The sequence below is a fragment of the Aulostomus chinensis genome, chromosome 7 (assembly GCF_037954235.1).
Source record: "Aulostomus chinensis isolate RoL2024-O1b breed Wild chromosome 7, RoL_Achi_v1.0, whole genome shotgun sequence".
Lineage (NCBI taxonomy): Eukaryota > Metazoa > Chordata > Actinopteri > Syngnathiformes > Aulostomidae > Aulostomus > Aulostomus chinensis.
Genome location: NC_141326.1, coordinates 18,502,104 through 18,522,456, shown reverse-complemented (window position 1 = coordinate 18,522,456; position 20,353 = coordinate 18,502,104). Strand labels below are relative to the sequence as shown.

General features: G+C 40.6%; 1 long non-coding RNA gene across 2 annotated transcripts in view; it reads left to right on the top strand.

Moving 5' to 3' along the window:
- LOC147258857 (uncharacterized) overlaps positions 1-13,398 on the top strand; it is a 138,644-nt gene extending 125,246 nt beyond the window's left edge. For both annotated transcript variants that reach the window (XR_015117083.1, XR_015117082.1), the window contains 2 exons: positions 10,523-10,627; positions 13,071-13,398. This is a non-coding gene — a long non-coding RNA (uncharacterized LOC147258857). The remainder of the gene's footprint in view (positions 1-10,522; positions 10,628-13,070) is intronic.
- The last annotated feature ends 6,955 nt before the right edge of the window (positions 13,399-20,353 follow it).

Genomic DNA, 20,353 nt, shown 5'->3' with positions numbered 1-20,353 from the left:
TTGAAGGGAAGATTTTTGATATTATTCACTAAATAGGTCAGCACTGCGAATGCTTACTCACTGATGAATAGCATTTTGAAGGATTTTTCACAATATTTTACTGTGCGCTCTTGGTTTATTCTCGTATACAAAGTTTAGCTGTGGTCACCTGCCTTTTGTTGTAGACATGTGTCTGGCTCCCTCACCCTGCCCCCACCGCACAGCTGACCTTGTGCAGCCTTTCCAGGCCAAAGACTTGATGAGTGTTTTTTTAGCCCATCCCCCAACATCCCTCGGCATGTGCACCGCACATCCGCTCTGTCATTAAACCCTCCACCCGTGGCTTTAGGACCCAACCATATGGTGCAGCTAGTGGAGTGTTGCAAGAAAGGCTTTGCTTTGGTCATAATCTGATGAATCTTTCTCAGAAAAGAGGTTTTCTATGATGACATCACAACCAATCATCTGTGCAACAATCTGCGCTGGTGTGTATGCATGCACATGTGTTCATATTGCATACTGTGTGTGTCATGCATGTCTGAGGCTCTCACCTCATATTAGAAGTGACAAATTATAAAGAGTGACAGATATCCTCCAGAGACACGCATGTGACGTATTGCATCTGGGGGGGAAGTAGTCATGCACTTGTTTGCATGATTCAGAAGAATAAATAACCACATTTTCGTTATAGTTCCACAATGGTCCGACCACAAAGTCTCACTGTATGTTACAATTTTAGAGGCCTTAAAGAGCATGAGGTGTTTAAGAGCCTTAGTACCTTGTGGGAGATGAAAGGTTGCCCTTGGAGTCGTTAGAGGCATGTTCAATAGCGCCATGAACAATAGTTGCCAGTTTCACAGTTAAGACATGACCAGTTGTCTGGCAACATGTTTAGTATGCAGCAAGCAGAGCGTATCACACACACAAAGATGGAAGAGATTTTCCGTGGCTCACACAATCCAAAAGAAGCTATCACTTCCCTGACATGAGAGCGAATGGATACAGCTGATGTTCAGGAGATGTTATCGGCATCCACATACTAAATCCACAAAAGAGGCAGAAGACAGTGAGCTTGATGCTTGTATGGCCTGAGAGAAAACAGTGTAAATGAAAAGCATGCTCTTTGTCAAGTTATCGAGGGGTCACAGGTGTGTGTGTGTGTGTGTGTGTGTGTGTGTGTGTGTGTGTGTGTGTGTGTGTGTGTGTGTGTGTGTGTGTGTGTGTGTGTGTGCGTGCGTGCGTGTGTGTCACACAATGAGAGAGAGAGAGGTGCGCAAGGTTTGTTGTATAATACTGCTGAACCAGATTTTGTCGTTTTGGGGAGGTCACACTGTGACATCTCTAGACTGACAGCTGTGCTTATTGGGAAAAAAAGCCAGTTTAAATGTGGCAAATCTGGTATTTTATAGGCCAAAGTGCTGCGTTATCCAGTTGATGTCAGGTCATGTGGGTTATTATTAGAGCAGGGGTTTTTCAATATTATTACTCTGTTTATAGCGACCTACTGACCCAAAAAGGCAGAACACCAAAATGTGTTCACAAAACATAAGCTCATTTCCCCTTGGAAATTTGAATGACTCTAATATCAGAGGCAGCTTAAGGACAGGGGAAACATTCCCTCACTATTTGAAATGTGTACAATTAATCCCAATTCCACCATGCTGCTTTGCTAACTGAAACATGAGGCTAAAAAAATATCTTTAGTCTCCCCTTTTTCAACATGATTTCGTGAGTTGAATAACTTTCAAAGCGGCCTCTCGCAAAGTTCACCGAGTCCATCCACACATAAAAACATACTAGCATTTAGTCTAATAGGCCTAGAGGCCTCTTGACTTTCTCATTTAGCTCTTTTGTGTATGTCAGAGTGAGGGGCAAAGGGGGAACACAAGGCCTTAAGCAGTAATTTCACCAGAGTGAAGTGAATTGCAGATGGGAATTATTAATTTGTATCTGCTTTGCCTCAGTTCTACCACTTACTGAAGAGGGGAAAAGTGTCATTCTATTCAATTTTTGTGTTTTCTGAAGTCTCTGGTGTTGAGCACAGCCTGGTCCAGGGTTGTGAGTGTTAAATGTCAAGCCTGGTAGTGAGCTGTCAAAGAACAGAATAGGCCCAGGATGATTGATGACTGGAGAGCCTGAAACCAAAACCTCCCAATTGCAAATGCTACCTTGTGTCAGTCTTCTTACCCCCTGCTTTCTCGCTCGCGATAGTTGCACACTACAGGGCGAGGGGCAGCTCCCATATGCAGGTTCACACCCAGTCACACAGTTACACGTCAACATACTATAGCACCACTAAAAGTGTCCTCTGCACACAGCTAGCTCTTGTTTTTCTATGTGTGACTTGAAAACATTTAATCCAGCGAAAAAGATGAAAACAAAACCACTGCTTTCATTTGCTCTTTGGACTTAGGTTGTGACATTTCTAGTAATGGGGATTTGCCAGAAACCAGAGGATGGGGGTTGGGGGAGGTGAGGGGGGGTGTAAAGAGACAGAAAACTTGTGAGATCCAATGACAAGATTATTAATGGCTCAGGCAAGACTTCTCCCCATGCATATTCAGTGGAACCATACAGATGGGCGCCTGGCTGTGAAAAAGTTTCAGGTCAACATCGCAATTTTTTTGTCAGTTTGCCTAAAGAAATACATTGTAAATCACACCAGCGCCACACACTTCAGATAATATGAGCAGAGAATGTTAATGTAATGAGTCCCTTTTTTTGTATTGCTTTAAATGTCATACACAGCCCCAACCCCATCAAATCATGAAGAGCTTAATCAAAAATACATCTATTTCATTAAGTAGAAAGACAAATCACGTGTTCAAAATTGCTTGAGGGTGCTCATATGTTCAATGTAATTATGATATATTGATGGTTTACACAATCTAGTACGGTGAAAATATTTATGTCTGTTAGAGTGTGACAGCTTAAACAAGGAGCCCTCCTGATGAAGATATCTCGCTGAACTCAAAGACTGTCATAGCATTACAAAAGTTCCATTTGTCTGCCTTGGCAGGGACATACATCCTGCTTACCGGATGGTTAATCAGAGACTCCCTCTATCATCTTCATCAGGATCGCCTGTGCTTTCAGACAATGTGTAAAAAAAAAAAAATCTTCTCACATTTCTTTATCTTCCTTTCTCCCACTGCTACTCACTTGTCCCACAGATGCTATCTCCTCTCAAAGCACCGCCTGTTTAGCGGATCAACAAATCTTTTTTTTCCAACCCTCAACACACTAATTACAGTTCACCGAAGATTTATTTATTCTTGGAGGAGTACTAGTGCAAAGTTTAAAAAAAAAAAAAAGGGCAGTGATTCCAGTGTTGCTGAAGCATATGATACTCATGTCAGTCTCAAGTCCCCTATTAAAGCAAGGATCATTTCACTCACCTGAAGCTGAGAGCAAAGAGGCTGTGAAATCACCGCGTCAGAACAGCTCAGCACCTGCCAATCTGACCCGCAGTGACAGGCCACGCTTCTCGTGCCCACATTAATAACACAGATAAACATAAAGCTAAATACCAGGCCATGCTCTGTTAACTTTTATGTGGTTAAGAATGATTGGCTTTTTGCTTCACTACACTAGAGGGATCAAATACCCAGGAAGGATATCAAAGCGTTTGTCTCCCGATAGGAAAGCTGCCCCGATCTTTCAACTTCTGTGCATACATAATTGTCAGTAGTCCCGCTCAGCGTTACCTGAAACCTCCATGGACACGTCACACACAATATTCCGTGATGTGCACTTTAGCTGCCTTGGCAAGATGCTGCAGTTGAACTAACCATGTATTTATGTAAAAATAAATAAACTCTGAATGTTGACATGTAGCTCTAATTAATAGTGTTCCTTTTTTAAAATTAGCCTAAAAGATAAATGGTCAACATTTTTAAGAGTTAGTTTTAGTCTGTCATGTCTTTTATCGGAGGTGCAATTTGAATTTTAAGGTTGGGTGTTTATCCTGACTAAACATGCCAAAAAACATATGAAAAGAAAAGTGAACTGAAAACCTGATAAGAAACTAGATTTTTTTTTTAAATTCCAGCGATTTAGAGTTTCTCAGTGAGTCTCATTAAAAGATGAGGAGCACCATCAGCAGTAAAGGAGTGTGTCCATGCATTTCCCATACATAAGAAGTAGACCACAATCTATTTCTTTTTAATGAAATTAGCCTCAGTCACACCATTTGTTTACGTCTACTACTATGTTAAAGAGCAATAAATTCAATAAATTCTAAGCTCTGTGTTAAGGTAAAATCCTAGGGAGGGTTACATCCTCTAGAAGCCTCTGATTCCCCATTACTGGCCCTTCCTATCATCCAGTTAAGTTCATCAAAGTTCATCCAGTTTTTTTTGTGTTATCATGATAACAAATGAACCGTCTGGACGTCATAATGCTTATGTGCATTTCCGGCTACGGCCACTCAGGGCAACAGTGAGCCCCCTGCCCCTGTGCCCTTTAAACATGTCAACTTCATCAAAATCCACCTGTTTTTTGTGCTATCCTGCAGACAGACACCATTGCTAATGATCACATTACCACATGGGTGGAGGTAATAATCCCTACCTACATTGATTTTTCGGCTAAAGCCACTAGGGGGTCCAGGGAGCCCCCAGAACAAATGCAAACTGCACCTGTGGCTTTTACAAATGTTATACATGGTAGGAAATTCATGCGTGTCAAAGCTGCACTTTCACTCTAAAAACATATATTCTTTAAAACCTTAGAATATGAACTCATGGTTATATCTGTTCAAAGATTAAATACTGCTCTTTATGAGAGAATTTTTAAGTTTCAAAAGAAACTTGGCAATAAGGTCAGTGTAGTAAATATTTTGTAGTCATTTAGGACTCTCTGATTTCTAAAGTTAATGCAGCGTGATTTACTTAACTAATAGCTCAACCAAAGAACCATATTTCAGAGTCTGACATTTAAAAGGGTGGAACTAAAGGTCGTTAAGAGGCAGGGGATGCGGGCAGACGTCTGCAGCTGTTTGTTTACCATACCGCTCATTGGTGTCAGACTTCCTGACATTCTTGTACCTTATCTCCACGATTCTGAAGTCTGCAAACTGGTGCCAGTGAACAGGGGATGTGTGTGGGGTTTGCTTCCATGGCACTGCATTGCGCTCACACCGGGACTGAGTCCAAAAGAGCCAGGCTTGTGCTTTTGAGGAGTCAGGGTCAGGAGAGATTAACCCATGTGATCCGGCAGTGCTGGGAGAAATTTGACTGAGTGTGGAGTAGAGGTGCTGCAGAGGGCAGTGCAGGCCGGAACAGGTTCAGCCCCCGCTTGCTTATCTCTGGGCCCCACTGTCGACAAAACTCCCTTGGTCAAAGAGTGCTGAGAGTGGTGTAAAAAACGTGTTTACAATTCAAGGAGGTCAAGGACTTGAGGACAGATAACTATTAACAGAATAATGTCACAGTCATTCAGAGGACGGACGGTGTGGATGGGGGTTTAGTGCAAAGACATAAATCATCTCTGACGATTATCTCCCTTTATCAGTTTGTCATGATAATTCAATCACCAAGAATATTCAATTAGAAAGTGAAACTCTGATTAAATTGGAAATAATACTATGAGCAACATAAACCAAGAGACGCAGAATTGCCAGTGTGTCCTGTTTCTTTGTCGACTCATTCGTCATCATTTTACTGTATTTAAATATAGACTCCCAGGCACATGCGAGCCAGGTGGCAAGGGTGATAATCTTAAGACCTTGAAGTATTATTTTTTTCCAAACACATGAAGGATCGATTACACATGCCTGAGTAAATAGGTGACAAAAACACAGCAGAGTACTTTGCCCTATAGCACGCCGGGGCAGCTGCGAGGTTGTCAGTCACGACGATGAATAGTGTCACACTTCTTTGAGGTCTCGGCCGTCTTTAGGGCCTGTGATCAGACTAACTTGGATCCCTCTGTATCCATGCAGAATAACGTTGGTGACAGGTGGCCTGTTACTTTAATGTGAATCACACAAGTCGCTGAGGGAATAAGCAGCAGCCAGTGAAGGAAAATTTCATTTCCCCTCCAAATTCTTCTTAGATTACCCTGCAGGATTAGAGTAACACTGTAACACACTGCCAGTCGAGCACCAACTCTTATTTCTCTGTGTTTCCAGTGGCTGACAGCTACGACTGACATCTCCCCTAAAGGTTCGCTGACCTCCATTCTTGCCCAAACCTGTCTAAACATACTATCTTCACATTGTTCCAGAGGTTAGCAATGTGAAGCAGCTGTTTCCCTGTATATGAGTTCAGTCTGAGCCCCCCCATAACACACACCCTCCCCCATTTTCTGACTCTCCTTCTCCCTCTCTCTAACATACACAAACATGTGAAAACAGTTTTTTTTTTCTCATTCACACACACTCACTTCTATCTGGATGCTTTGTCTGCTCATGTAGCTTTGGCCCTTGAGAGCAATTATTGCCTCAAGTCAAACATCATTATGACCTAATCAATGAAGATGTAGATACATGTAAACAAGTCAATTAAAGACACACATACGCACACACACACACAAGACACTTAACACTGAAAAATATACTTTGAAGTGCTTCTGAGTTTATTCAGAGTAATATTTGTAATATTACGATTGTCCAGAGTTTTTTCGCAGCAACTTATTTCGGAAAAAGATACTACGTTCTCTTCCCTCAAGGTCGACATATCAACATATTTCCTCTTTGCTGTTTGTGCTTTATGTAATCTTTACTTTTTGTTACAATCCAGCATGAATTCATATTAAATTTGACTGCATCCATCAGCACCTCCCTGGCAGCGCCGTCGTCTGGCTCTTGCTGTTTAATCTATTAAAGTGCACCCTTGCCTTCTTCCATGACATTGAGAATCTGAAAACTGGCTTTGAGCTGACATCATGTTTGAAGATCAGCCTTCCATTGACACGAGCAGATCTCCTTGTCTTATTGATGCCATGACCTTAAGGGTATTGAGATGTTTTTTTATACCCCCCCCCACACACACATACACAGTTGCATAATCCCTTTCTGTTATAAAAAAAAAAATACATATATCGGATTTTTTTTATTTGTTAGCAGTGAGACACTCAGCTGATGACTAATGCGGACCGTAATCTCTATGGATTAAAAAAAAAGCCAGGATATAAAATTGTTGTTTCTCCTGTTTGGCTACACTTTAATATAAATAAATAAGATGCATGTAAATGATTCATACTGCATAATTAATTGCTGAAAATCCAGATATTGATCACATAAATTATATTTCAACTACTTTCAATGCAGGTGATCAACTGACAGGTTCTTTTTTTGTCTCAAATTGTGAGATAGAATATGAATATTAATGAATGGGGGCCACACATTATAGCACTGAGCATCATCATCAGTGTTAGCAACTCAAAGATAATCGAGAATCTATCACATCACTTAATATTCAGTGAAAAAAGGACCACAACATGGAAATGGAAAACAATCCCTTCTTGACATCATTTTACACTTCAACTCTTTGTATTGGCATCTGCAGAAAAGAGGAACAACTGTCAGTGACGTGATTAGGCTGTGCAATGCTGTAACAAGGAGAGAAAAGAAAGCGGCAGTAGCTGGTACTTTAAAGTGTCAGAGTCTTTGTAGCAATGACTAGTTTATGATGCTGATGTCAAGCATCACACTCAATGAGGCCTTTGTCCCAGGCTGAGACCAGGGCAGTGGGAAAACGGCCCACTCTAAGTCGGCAGGCCCATCCATCTTTCCATGAGGCCTTCCCGTCCCCTTTGCACCAAAACACTTGTGTATTAAAGATCTCTTGGGTTAACGCGCTGGAAAATTGGCTTGCATTTTTATTGGTCGAGGCCGGCGAAATGAAAGAGAGAGAGAGAGAGAAAAAAAACATTTCATGGAGGCGTGAAAAGACTGAGTGAAAAAATATCTGTTGGGTGGGTGCAGTCAGGTGGAGGCAGGTGCAGGAATCAGCAGGATTTTGGAGGATTGGGAAACAAAAGAACAACAAAAAGGAAATAAAAAACAGGAAAGACTGTGGCTAGACTCAGTGGACAAAAGACCAATTCGTACCAGTATGTGGAGATAACTGTAGGTTGTATATAGGTTTGGTAGCAGCACCCTATGCTGTGGGCTACGGCGTATCTTAACATGGAGCCTAGAAATGTAACCGGTCCGCCGCATAGCATCACATTTTCACACCATCTTCTCCTCTGACCTGAGTTCTTTACAGTGTTGCACCTATAAATCTAACAGTTGATCAACATTTATTTGCTCCAACCACAATTTGCTACAATTCTCAGCCACCATCGCTTGAAGAAACCCTTGTGCCAACTACAGGCTCAGCTGTGTAACTGCAGCCATGCTAGCGCACAAGTCTACCCCCTCACAAAGGCGCAGGTCACATACTTGGCTACAGTAAAGGCTGTGCTATGACCCGACAGAGTCTTTACTTGATAGAAGATCAGACCGTGGCTGAAGGGAATCCAATGGTCTACATAATGGGGAGGGGGGTCAAGGGGAACAGTTAAAAAAACAAACACACACACACACACACACACACACACACACACACACACACACACAAAATCCAAGAATATTGAAGAGTCAAGGCGAGATCCTGACAGGAGGAGTGATTCTGGAGGGCAGACCCACAAGACTTGTTTCCTGTGACTTTGCTAAAAGAGAACTCAGAGTCTGACAAGCCAGAGATGATGTTGTTCTCCACCCATTTATCATACAAGTCATACCCAGCGGTTGTCATCATTTTTATGAGAGGACATAAAAGATAGATCTAAAGAAACTTTCTTTATAATAAAAACAAAAAAAACATGGTTCTTCTCTCCTGCTTATCGCCCTTTTTCTATAATTTGAACATAGTAAATCAATTAAAATCCAGATCCAGCGATCCCCTCCGCCTCACTCCAGTGAGAGGTTTACCTCTGAGGGTCTTATTGACACATAAAGACTGCTTGTGTCACCTACTGCCTCTCATTCATTTTGATGAAGTAGCTCAAGTCAAACCTCAGCAAGGAACACATCAGTGCGATCAATGAGCGTGGAGTGACTGACCTACTGGACACATTTATGGGTGTGGGAGGCTAATTAGGAACCACTTCCCAGGCTTGGAAAGACAAGCCCACAGAACAGCTGCTGGTCAGCACTGGACTCCTCTGCCTGGGTCAAATAGGTGGCAGCTCGTCACGGACAGTGACACAGCTATAGGTCTAGAGAGGCCAATTTACTTAATGGCTAGCCCTGAGGCTGAAGACTCCCACTATTTCTTTACTTGGACACTTGTAGATGACAGTGCAAGAGCCAAAACGATCCACTTTATCACATCCAGTCTCACAGGGGAGGCATGAGCAGAGCCATTTTAAAGGAGAATCTTTTGTCTTTAAAAGTGAATTTAATGGAGTGCAATGCTGAAAGTTGTGGTGGGGTAAGTTATTCAAAAAATGCTTTCCAATGATTTAAGGCTGACGTTTTAAATCCACTGCAATAGTTCAAGGCAAGAGGATTTGGTTTCGTCACAAGCAGTCCACCAGGGCTTTGTGTCAAACTTTAGCAATCTTAACTGTTGCCTTTTTTTTTTTTCCTTTTTTTCCTTTTTTTCCTTTTTTTTTTTGGTTTCATGATCATGCCCCTCAGGGTCAAAATGCTTTTGTCCCAGACATCTCTTAACACACAGATGTTACTGTAACACAAGCAGGAAATCAGGTCCAAACATCACCTTTGACCTCACATGTCCGCAGATCCACCATCACCTCTTTTGAAATAGACTCAACTTCTATAAATTACCAGATTTTCCCACCATGTCCCTAACGTTCATTTTGTCTGGCTCTCGCCATTTTCCAATACAGAGCCTGTGGTCAACTAATAGTGATTGCACAGTTGCCGAAAATCTGTCCCCTTGGGTTCACAGAGGTCAAAGGGCTCACACCGGGGTCGCAGCCTGTCTTTATGTCTCTACCCACCAAAGGCTTTGTGATGAATAGAGAGCCCCCAGGAAACAAAAGCTTTCAGCAAAGACTAGCAACTTTGCTCAATACATCAGCACCTCCACTCACTGATACCCTCCCTGCTAAAAAACACACTTTCTAACTGCGATAATATGAGATTGAGGGGGAACTAAATCCACAAGGACATTTAAAGCAAGTGAAAAATGGAGAACTAGATCTGTCAACATGTTAGTAGTGGATAATCCATTGAAATTACAAAGAAATGAGGCACGCAATGATCATTAGGACCTAGAAGAATTTGAGACTAGAAGACAAAAACTTGCAAATACACAGGCGCATATACAGTATTTAATAGAAATGTTCACTTTGTAAAGAAAATTATAGCTTTTTGTGGAGTTGCTGATTTTCTTTTTAATTTACATTTTTCTTTTTTTCTTTTTTTTTTTTTAATAGTTAACATAACAGTGCACTTTTTTCCCAAACTTGTTATCCTCGTCGTTTCATTTGACCCATGTAAAAACTGTATCGGTGAACTAATAACCAGCCCGGCCTCTAATCTACTGCCTTTGTTCTCTCCTTCTCTTATAATGTGTTGCAGATTCCAGAGGTTGAAACTGGCTGGGAGATTTTAAGGCAATGGCATCTGGTTAAAGGTCAGATTCGGGGGGCCCAGTGGGTGAAAGGTTGAATAACTCCAAGGAAGGTATAGTGACCAAGTCTTTCGGGAGAGTCTTTTTTAAGCTTTCTTTCAGTTTAGCAACATCTTATACCACAGTCCATCTTTTTTATCCAATAAAACATTTAGCACAAAAGATTTCTTCTAAAGGGCGGAGATTGTAAAATAACCCATGATTGTTAGTGTGCTGTTACTGACAATTATGTTATTTTGACAGTTATTTACAACTGGCTAATCTTTTTTTCAAAAACACACACGGGCGCGAACACACACACACACACAAACACACTCAAAATGTCTTCACTTCCGTTGTTTTAATCACCCTTTAAAAATAAGTGATAAAAAAAGAAAAACCAACCCTTTTCTGAAGTTTTCACGGTCTTGAGTTCAAACTGCAGGTGTGTAAAACGGAGCGTGCACTTTCAAATTAGGCATTGAGGGCTTGGAGAGAGCAGGAGGGAAATTAGTAGAATAACTGATTGATTCTAACCAGATGATTGCTTCACTTGGACACCAGAGAGTTTTCATTAGGTCTCTAATTTACAAGCCTCCCTCTGCATTCCAGCCGATGGATCTACTGCCCCAGGTCTTAAAGACCTCCTTTAGCCTTTGCCCCTTGCAGAAGTGTTTTTGCTACAGCCACACAGTTTGATAGTACTAATTGAATTATGGCAGAGTTAGAATGGATATTTTAACTCGGTGCAACTTTATTATTTATGAAAATTAACTGCTACTACACAGCCTTATCAGTAAATATGTGGGCTGTACATATAACAGAAATCCATTAAACCTCTGTCATATTTCACTGTGAAAGTTGTCCTAAAATACTATTTACGCTTTTGTTCACGAGTTAATATGATAAGTACAGCATACGTTGGTGTACTGGTACACTCCAGCCAGCCAATAGTAAATACAAACTGCAACTGGAACCAGCAGGATCTGCATTAAATCATTTTTAGGGCCTGAGCCTGAAGGTACTTCAGGCAAAGACCCTATTATGTTTGCTCGTTTAGGATTACTTTTACAGCTTTTCCATCATTTTAGGGATTTTAAGGCAGTCTGCATTAAGTCCTACATATGAGTACATATTATCACCATAAAAATGCCTGTTTTTTTTTTCCCATAAGGTCAATGCCATATTTTCAGAGAAACTAATTTTAAGGTAAGAAAAACGTGCACGTCTTGCGATGTAATGACAAAAAAGACACAAAAAAGGGTAAAAAAAAAAAAGAAGTACTGAATCTGCCCTTGACACAAAAGAGTAATGGGTTCTTCTGTGTCCTGAACCCCCGCCCCCGCCCCCAGCTAAGTTAATGAAAAATGGCTGGCCAGTCCGTCTTATGGACAAATAAACAAACAAATAAACAAACAACAATGAAAACATTCCCTTTTGGTTGATGTTTTCTAATAAGCAGATGAACACTGCACGTTTAGCGTCAGTCCCTAAGCTTCTCTGAGTGAAATACCTGACAACATAAAGAGTAAAGCTACGCATATAAAATATAAATCATTCCAACTGCAGCCTATAATCGAGTTCCTCTTTAAATGACAGTACATCTCCTATCCGTATTGTGTAACTGGGTTGTATCACATGTGATTCGAAACAGATTCAGCGTCATTCACTCATGTCCAGTTAGTTGTATTATAAGCCAATGATCACTCACTGGAAATGGTAGTTATTCAAAGGAAATCAAGAAGAAGAATGCCGCAATTTATCAAACAATTATCCACATACAAGAGACTTTCTTGAGTTGCCTATAAAATTAATTAAACTTAAATACCTCAGAATCACTGGAGATGCAATGCCTGTCACTGTGCTACATATCTTATATTTAGTGGCTCTTGTGCCAAAATGTTGTAGAAACCTCTGTCAGCTTTTTGCAAGGGCAGGCAGACTGTTCCTTCAACTTGATCACCACCCTGGGTCACTCTAATGGCTGGTGACATAAAAAAAAACCTTCAACTGCTGCTCAGGATGTCACTACCGCCCCCCCCCCCCTTCAAGTTTCACTATGATAAATGAACTTGCAGCACTAAAACCGTAGCACACTAGAGGACAGACCTATAATCTTGTACAAACACCATGTAGCAGGCGATATTTTTCACATGGAAAAGCGACTTTAAAAGATTTTGCATCACAAATTGCTGCAGAGAAACACAAGTGCAATTCATCATATCTGATAGACACACGCCGGTTAAATTCGTTTGGCATAGAAGATTACAAATATTTACACCCAGTGATTGCGCCAAAGTATTTTGGCTTAATCTGTAATTCACTTGATTTAAGTATAGACTGTAATTCCGTCCAATACGCCGCAGTTTTCCTGGCATATCGTGGATGATAGTGTTTGTAAACACAGCAATGGAGGCAGGCGGGCCATGTGCCTCCACTAATGATGTTGTAAGAAGGAAGGGGAGGGAAGACATTGGGAGGCCCCATGCTGCTGCTTAACTCTCTCTTACCTGCCAGGTCATGTGTGATTAAGAGGCTTGTGTTACCTGGAGTCCTGCTGAGGAACTTTCCCCTGGAGGGGAGTTTGTCCCATCCACCTAATCTGAGGAGACCACAGATGGATACAGCACCATTTACCAGTAGTTTTATCACTATCCCCCCCCCAAGGGAACTCTCTCAGGCTTCTTTTTCAATTTAGTAACAAGGCAGTTTACTCAACATTAAATGAGGATGTACATATAATGTTTTTAAAATGAAATGGGAAATGGCGGTGCTGGAAATCCTTTTGTGTCCATTTTTTTTTTAAAGAAAACTAAATAGAAATATATATGTACAGTAATTACTATTCCAGTGATCCATTTATAAAACTGTCAATATGTTTCAAATGAACATCCACAAAATGCTTGTGTCCTGTTTTTTTATTGAGCAGGGATAACAAATAGTCTTCAAATTGTCCCTGAAATTATGTCCAACAGTGATTACAGCCGGCGTCCTGCTGTGATTGTGTGCAGTGGAGCAGGAGCAGAGATGAGCAGGGATAGAGGCGAGACAGTAGTGGGTTAGGAGGTGGCAGGACAAAGACAATGTATCACGTAGAGAAACAGAAGCATGAACATGCGCCTGCCCTTGTTGGTAAAGTGACATATGGGAGGGACAGTGCTGTGCTGGAGGTAGAGGGGTATTTGAGAGGTCAAGAAATGTTACTCAACACCACCAAAACTCACTTTCAGAGGAATATTCGGATTCTGCATGCAGTGGTTTTGTTGCGGCCATTGAGGGACATTGACAAGACTGCAAGCTGCTAAAATGAATAATCGCAGGTTGGACATTTAAAACATTGTATCATCTGATGTTATCACTTTATTCATAAGTATTAGATACCAAATATTGTGTTTGCAAATTCAAATTAGAAGTTGTTGATACTTTTAATTTAAGATTCAATGTCGACCAATAAAACCGTTGCATCGTCAATGAACAATCAACACATTTTGGTGAAATTTTTAAGTAGTGCATTTGAAAAGGTTGATAGAAAGAGCAAATTTAAAAAAAAAAAATCCAATTTTATATACATTCGCGCACACACAGATTTGGACGTGTTGATATTTTACTACTGATATGGATGAAAGCCTACATTTACAGTCGATAACTCAGCATTATCTGTATAAAAACAAGGCTATTTAATATTCCTGTTTAGCACATACTGAAAAACGTATGTAAATGTTTTGAATTTGAAATGTCATGTTTTTCTTTATTTAATAACTCTTAGAAAAGACCAAAAGTCATGATTTAGAATTATTGTACTTTCCTCATCATTAAAGGAGTTTCTTGATATCTACCTTTTTTGAAAAAGAGTAAATGCGATGGGGATGGAAACTTCTTGTCGGACAAACTATTTCCGCTGCGGTTGTCTTCCCAGTTGTCCCTCATTGGATCACTTGCAACATGGTCAATGCTAAACAGCACAAAAGATACGCAAGTAGTCCACCTGAGAATAATGTCTAAGATATACCGCCACCTTCGAACCAAAATATATATCACATAGCCTGGTTTATTTGCCTCACACAAATAAGTTGAGAAAAAAACCTAATTTGCTTGTTTAAAATGTGCTTTATGATTAAATGTAAACACGACTAATGTTGAAGGAATAAACCATAATGATGACTCCGACTCCTCACCCGGACCACCTCCGCTGGTGCCAAAATGGTTGTAGTTCAAACAGAGAGCAATGAGGAGACAACTGATATTGTCAGCATGTTGAGTTGTTGCAGTGTTGTGAGTGGGAGAACCAGCGGAGCCCCAAACAGGACAGGGCCGTGAGTTCCGCCAGCTGCACCCTGTCTTTGAGGAGGGGATGGAGAGCTCCTCATTGAGGTTGGCAAACGCTGGCTCATAAACTTTCCCCTGTCTCTCCCTTTGATTTTCCTTGGACATCTGCCTGGCCCTCCCATCAGGAATGTGCAGCAGCTGTTTGCTGCAAGTGTCTTCGCCGTGTGAACTCAGGCTTGTGCACGGGTCCTGGCTTAATGAATTGAGCCAATTCAAACTGGGTCGCCTGGGACACTGGGCCTTGGTGCATAACTGTCCTTCGGGGATGACAAGCAAGCTCAGAGAAGGAGGCTGGGAAATGTATATTATGGAGGTTAACCATTTGCCCTCATACTGTAATTGGCTTAGATTGTCTAGCAACCGGATTTGCAGGGGCAGAACCTGCGCCTTGCTGCAGTGCAGAAGTTCAGCGGTGGCTGACATGATTGTGTGATCTTGTGTGTCTGTGTCAGTGTGGGTGTGTGTCTGTGTCTTTATGTGTGAATGAGAGAGAGAGTGAGAAACTGAATGTCGGACATGTTTTAAAAACACAATAAGGTGAATGAGTTTTAATTGCAACAGCAATGCAGAGCAGATTTAGTTGGATGTTCTTAGCCGAGTTTGTTGTAAAGTGTTACAAATCGTACAAAAATTAACTGTAGAACTGTGATAAGTAATTGTGCTGCTCTATTTCCCTAATTGATTCAAATTCATGCGTCTCTCTGCCAACTGATCAAATATATTCTCTTCACAGGAAAATAAAGTTCCCTCATGCAAAAAAGGAATTCCTTCTCATTTTCCATTTTTATTAATTCCAAGCCAAATCCAGGTCTAGACTTTACTCAGAAAGCTCATTCAGACTTTAGACAGCGACAGACAAGAGTATCAATGATAGTGTGGACAGTCTCCATTCAAGAAGAGCTGGCAAACATGGCTGAGTTGACGGACGGGGACAAGAATCCGCTCGCTTATGCTGCTTGTTTGTTTGAACGAGGAGATTAAGGAGCGCTAGGACACAGAATTCAGGAGAGTAAATAACAGCCAGAGATTGCCGTTATTGTCAAGCCAGCGAGCCCCACTCTAGTGAGAAGTTTTTGAAGAACAGCAGAGTGTTTCTTTAACAAGTTGGAAAAATAGATATAAAGACGTATACTTATGAGCTCTCCATGTTTATTTGTTTTTAGACTTGCCACTATTTTTTTACTTGTGTATTCCTGTATGACTGCTACGCAGCGCAGTGAGGGGGGACTCCGTGAGCCGTGATGAGTTGTTTAAAATCTAATCAGAAACTAACAAGTCCCTGGTTATTTGTTTCTGCCTCAATACTTGAGAGTTCCCAGATGTTGTGGTAGGTAGGGAGTCGATTGTTTATACAGCGGTGAATCTCTCCCAAACACACACATTCTATCAGCCTTCATGGCTATCTATCAAGGGAGGCACAAGTTACAGTTTTTCTGAAGTCAGGCAGGCACAAAAGCCCTTGAGCAGCAAATTACAACTCCCACCCCACCTGCTGAAGCCAGCGTGCTGGCGGCGCAGTGTTCAGACGGTAACCTGCCTCCGATCGATCGGTTGTTGTTGCAGCTGTGCTCTGGTTGATGGTTTATTTAAGCGGCTCCACATGCTTGTTGAGAGGAAGGCAGCTGAATACATAAAACAGGCTCTCAGAACCACTTTGTGGTCCGGCAAAGAGTAAATGGAATAATAAAAACCAAATGGGTTCATTCCATGTTGGAGGCTCATTAATCCAGGAAGTTGCTTCTTACCTTTATGATCCGACGCATGTAGCGTGCGAGGTGTTGTCGGATGGGTTTACATTAGCATTGGATGTTCAGCAAGGTGAGCAGCAAGCATTGGTCTACTTCACTGTGACTGTTTCATCTAATAATGCATCTCTAATCCATATAATCAGAGACGGCGTCACATCTCAGCAGTCTATGTTTAAATCTATAAAGTAATGACGTGAATATCAGCTCAATGTGGCAGTGATGTCCATGTTCAGCCTTCAGGTTCTCTGTTTAGTCAGCTAGGCTTCAAGGTCAGGCCTTGACTCTCTGCGCAGAGGTCAGTGACATCCCCTCCATTCACACTGTTTCCTTCCCTTCAGCCTGAGGGGAGGATGTATCTCTACCTTCCTGCTGCCATACACACAGACAGGAAATTAGTAATTTGCTTTGCAGTGCCTGACATTTCAAAGTTGCACGCTGTAAGACTGTCAGACTGCTTCTGCCTTATTGCGGGTCATTTAATCAAAACTGGAAATCACAAATCTGAAAATAAGTTTAAGTAAAACCAACTCAAGTCAAATTTTATACAGGGAATCCATGAAAAGGTTTACAGCTGCATACCTTGCTGTAAATTATATAGTAGATAGAGAGGATAGGAAGCATTACCGCTGCCCTGCTTATCAACCTGTCAGAGTTTCTGTAAACAGTTGAAGACGTCCTGTTCCTCCAGAGATTTACACACACACACCGTTCTGTCTCGTTGGTTCTTACATTATCATCAAAGACACTTGGTATGGTTCATCTCAGTCATAAAGTGTCTGCGGTTTTAGCAGGGCAATAAGTCTAGTATCTGTACTTATTGATAAAGATATTTGTATATACTAAACTTTTTTTTTTTTTTAGCAATTTGCTTTAAAGGAAGAATATGAATGGTACAGTTGCAGAAATGGGTTGATCTAAATGGATATGTATTAGAGTGCTGAAGAAGCATTCTTAAAATATAATTAACCATTTATTTATGCTCTTTGTGACCCTTATCACCAAAATGATGTCAATGCATCTCTTTAATATGAACACCATAAAAGAAAACTAGACACACTAGTTAACCATTAACTAGCAGTTAACTAAGCATCCCTAATGCTTAACTAAGCAGGACTTGATGGTCATAACTGCGTCTTCAGTGTTGTTATTATCGTAGATTTACAATCCATATATGGATTTAAACGTTCAAGAGTAGAGACTGTTAAATCTGTGTTCATGGACCTTTTAAATTGAAGAAAAGCCACCACGTATGTCATTTCATCTCATACAAAACTCTACAAGTTCGATTTGATCATTTTTGTGATCTATTATTTGAATGTTCTGAATCAGATGATAGAAAAATCCCTGGAAAATCACCCAGAGCTTTCATGTGGGGAAAATTGGTAACATTCATCAAAGAATACGAATTCCCCATCTTAGATTACAGTGGCGTTCCAGGGATTTTAGAGTTTAATTTGATTTTTAAGGTAGATTTAAATCTAGGGTGAATGCTGTTCACTTTGTTACATCTGGTTACTCTTAAGTGTTTTTTGTAGGTAGTATCATTACAGACAGTAAACTCTCATTAGGTTGGAAGTATAGTGTGGTTTAGAAGCGCTTTTTGATTTGACTCCTTACAAACACGTTGTGTTAAATAACAAAAAGCGTTCTTAGATAAAAAAGAAACCTGCAAATAAAAGGGATTTTATAACCTTCTGTTGTCAGATGCCGAGCAGCTCCGGTTGACTTTTGTGGCCCTCGGAAACAACAAAAGGTGAGCGTCAGAAAAAAAGCCAGCCACTCTGATATTGTGGATATTTCTGTAAACTCCCAGGGGTCCCAGCTTGCCCTAGAAATGGCTGAAAAATGTTGCTGGAGCAACACTGTTTATGCAGAGCTCAGGCTCATTGCAGGAGAATATTCAGAAAACAGTTTAGCCCCTGTTTTACTCCAAGATATTTTGGCCGATGTCTCCTGGAGAATGACCTGAAAAATGTAACCTAGATTCTGATTTCCAATTAAAACAAATCAAGAAAACAAGCCCAGAAATAATAACAGCTGTCACCACATTTAAATGCAGCATAACTCACATGTTTATTTACTTTCAGCGATGATAAAATATGCAATAAACTTGATATATAGAGTGGGGGGGGGGGGGCTTTTTATTAATGCATGTTTGTTAAGTTTAAAGTGAATTAGCCTCAAATAAATCACAGATTGGACCATTTTAAGAAGTCCGCAACCTTGAGTTATAAGGTCATTCGCTGTGATACAACATGTGGAATATATCTAAACCAAAAAAAAATCATCTCACCGTCTCTTTAAGTTCGCAGAGGAAGTTCTTTATATCACATCGGAAGAGCATAACTTCCTCAAGCGTTTCCATCACATCACAAATCATCACTAACATTATTAGCAAGTATCCATGCAGCATGAGCGTCCTGATGGTTTTTTTAATGGTAGAAAACACATCCCCCAACTCTTGATGTGCGTACCATCCACATCTTATATTGGAAAATATTCAGAAAGCAGTCAGTAACTCTGCAGCACTATTTAATCATCTTTTGAAGGATTCTGTCAAACACCCCTGAGAAAACTTGGGGCATCAGTCATAAAATCGGTTGGATTTTTTTTTTTTTTAATTATTATTATTATTATTATTATTTCTTACCTGCAGCAGCAGCAGCAGCAGCACATTTCTATCATGACAGGCTCCCTAATTACCTTTGCTATTTATGGTGCACTAAACATCTGCTACTCATTCCTTCATTATCTTGAACCCGACAAAATGATTAGGGCATCGTTGGAAAGAGTCACACCTCTTGCCAAGGTTGGCCACTTGTCATCACAAGTTGTTTATCAAAAGTAACCAAACACACTTCACACACGTTGGCAATAATTACTTTATTAGTCAACTTAAAAGTGAGAGACGGCCATTTAAGCACCCATAAGGCCTCTGTTTTTCGAGGTATTGAGAGCCCCAGATGCTTTGAAATTTATTGGCTCTGGGTTCTAAAACGAGGCTCGTTACCAAACTCAGCTTAACGGTCTTAAAAATGGAACATACTGTTGAACCCTTCTAAAATAACTATCAGTGGTTGTTAAAAAAAATACTTTTCAGTTTTACCTGGTGATTTGTTTTCCTGTCGCCTTCCCTGAATATTTTTGCAGGGAGGTAATATTTTTTAAAGTGGAAAATGTGTTAGTGCGCCATTTGCACGTAATTGACAGGTATGGATGCCAGTGTTTTTTTCATGAGTGTAAACTGCCACTCCAAATGTCAGAGTGTAGTACATTTAGAACATTTTAAGAAACGCCAATCATTGCTTTTATGTCGTTGTGTGGAGTACTAAAATTTACAGCAAATTTCAATACAGGATTGCAAACAGGTGCTTGTTGTTTTACACTGAAATGAACCGATGTCTGTTTTTCCATTGAGCTTCTCCTCCTGGTCACTGTCATCTCACAGTGGCAAAAATGGAATGATTTAAACGACACAAAAAGTCTCAGGAAGGTCAGTTGCTCTCACCAGAAACCTTAATCTGCCAAACATTTAGCCTTTTTTGTTACTAAACTGTAATTATGTAACACATTTGGGGAAAGTGTTCAACTTTTTTCTCTGAGCGTCAAGTAAGTTCCTCGTTGTAAATATATTTTGATGCACATTTTGAGGTATCACATTAGAAAAGGTTGGCAGCAATTTAGGGGAAAATTTCAATTTTGCAAAAAAGGTTTTACTTTTGCTTG